Source organism: Durio zibethinus, unplaced genomic scaffold (assembly GCF_047325235.1).
Source record: "Durio zibethinus cultivar Kanyao isolate XHJ-2024 unplaced genomic scaffold, ASM4732523v1 HiC_scaffold_3, whole genome shotgun sequence".
Taxonomy (NCBI): Eukaryota; Viridiplantae; Streptophyta; class Magnoliopsida; order Malvales; family Malvaceae; genus Durio; species Durio zibethinus.
In genome coordinates this window covers 1,814,074-1,816,573 of record NW_028323044.1, presented here as the reverse complement: position 1 = coordinate 1,816,573, position 2,500 = coordinate 1,814,074, and positions in this window count along the sequence as shown.

Genomic DNA, 2,500 nt, shown 5'->3' with positions numbered 1-2,500 from the left:
GGGGGCCAACACAAGGGCCAAGCACCAGCACCCATCGCACGTCATGTGCGCACACCCCCCCGGCCCCCCTCCCAATCGCCGGAACCCCAATGCCGCCGGTCAGGTTCTCCGGCGGTACTCCGGCGATGCTCCGACGATGCTGTCCCGAGTGAAAAAAATGCGGCACCAGCACATGCTGGAGCCAAGCATGGGCACCGTGGCTCAAAATCGAACTTCGGCCAAGGCCTCGACCATCAATGGCACATGATGACGCATGGTGATGGCACATGCATCGACCATCATCGGCATAGGCTGCCCTTCGGTACGGGCACTTGCCTCGACCGCCATCGGCACAAGCTGGGCCCTGGTGTGGGTTGTTGCCTCGATCACCAGCGGCACATGCTGAGCCTTGGTGCGGGCGGTTGCCTCGAGCACCATCGGCAGACCCTGGGCCCTGGTGCGGCCGGTTGCCCCGATAACCATCGGCACACGCTGGGCCCTGGAGCGGCCGGTTGCCTCGATCACCATCGGCAAAAGCTGGGCCCTGTGCGACAGGTTGCCTCGACCACCATCGGCACACGCTGGGCCCTGGTGCGGCAGGTTGCCTCGAGCACCATCGGCACACGCTGGGCCCTGGTGCGGTCGGTTGCCTCGAGCACCATCGGCACATGCTGGGCCCTGGTGCGGGCACTTGCCTCGACCACCATCGGCACACGCTGGGCCCTGGTGCGGCAGGTTGCCTCGACCACCATCGGCACACGCTGGGCCCTGGTGCGGCAGGTTGCCTCGACCACCATCGGCACACGCTGGGCCGTGGTGCGGCAGGTTGCCTCGACCACCATCGGCACACGCTGGGCCCTGGTGCGGTCGGTTGCCTCGATCACCATCGGCACACGCTGGGCCTTGGTGCGGGCGGTTGCCTCGAGCACCATCGGCACACACTGGGCCCTGGTGCGGCAGCTTGCCTCGAGCACCATCGGCACACGCTCGGCCCTGGTGCGGTCGGTTGCCTCGAGCACCATCGGCACACGCTGGGCCCTGGTGCGGCAGGTTGCCTCGACCACCATCGGCACACGCTGGGCCCTGGTGCGGGCGCTTGCCTCGACCACCATCGGCACACGCTCCGCCCTGGTGCGGTCGGTTGCCTCGAGCACCATCGGCACACGCTGGGCCCTGGTGCGGCAGGTTGCCTCGACCACCATCGGCACACGCTGGGCCCACGCTGGGCCCTGGTGCGGCAGGTTGCCTCGACCACCATCGGCACACGCTGGGCCCTGGTGCGGCAGGTTGCCTCGACCACCATCGGCACACGCTGGGCCCTGGTGCGGCAGGTTGCCTCGAGCACCATCGGCACACGCTGGGCCCTGGTGCGGCAGGTTGCCTCGAGCACCATCGGCACACGCTGGGCCCTGGTGCGGCAGCTTGCCTCGAGCACCATCGGCACACGCTCGGCCCTGGTGCGGTCGGTTGCCTCGATCACCATCGGCACACGCTGGGCCCTGGTGCGGCAGGTTGCCTCGCCCACCATCGGCACACGCTGGGCCCTGGTGCGGGCGCTTGCCTCGACCACCATCGGCACACGCTCCGCCCTGGTGCGGTCGGTTGCCTCGAGCACCATCGGCACACGCTGGGCCCTGGTGCGGGCGCTTGCCTCGACCACCATCGGCACACGCTCGGCCCTGGTGCGGGCGCTTGCCTCGAGCACCATCGGCACACGCTGGGCCCTGGTGCGGGCGGTTGCCTCGACCACCATCGGCACACGCTGGGCCCTGGTGCGGCCGCTTGCCTCGAGCACCATCGGCACACGGTCGGCCCTGGTGCGGTCGGTTGCCACGAGCACCATCGGCACACGCTGGGCCCTGGTGCGGGCGCCTGCCTCGACCACCATCGGCACACGCTCCGCCCTGGTGCGGTCGGTTGCCTCGAGCACCATCGGCACACGCTGGGCCCTGGTGCGGCAGGTTGCCTCGAGCACCATCGGCACACGCTGGGCCCTGGTGCGGCAGGTTGCCTCGAGCACCATCGGCACACGCTGGGCCCTGGTGCGGCAGGTTGCCTCGAGCACCATCGGCACACGCTGGGCGCTGGTGCGGGCGCTTGCCTCGACCACCATGGACACACGCTGGGCCCTGGTGCGGCAGGTTGCCTCGATCACCATCGGCACACGCTGGGCCCTGGTGCGACAGGTTGCCTCGAGCACCATCGGCACACTATCGGCCCTGGTGCGGGCGGTTGCCTCGACCACCATCGGCACACGCTGGGCCCTGGTGCGGGCGCTTGCCTCGAGCACCATCGGCACACGCTGGGCCCTGGTGCGGGCGCTTGCCTCGAGCACCATCGGCACACGCTGGGCGCTGGTGCGGGCGCTTGCCTCGACCACCATGGACACACGCTGGGCCCTGGTGCGGCAGGTTGCCTCGATCCCCATCGGCACACGCTGGGCCCTGGTGCGACAGGTTGCCTCGAGCACCATCGGCACACGCTGGGCCCTGGTGCGGGCGGTTGCCTCGACCACCATCGG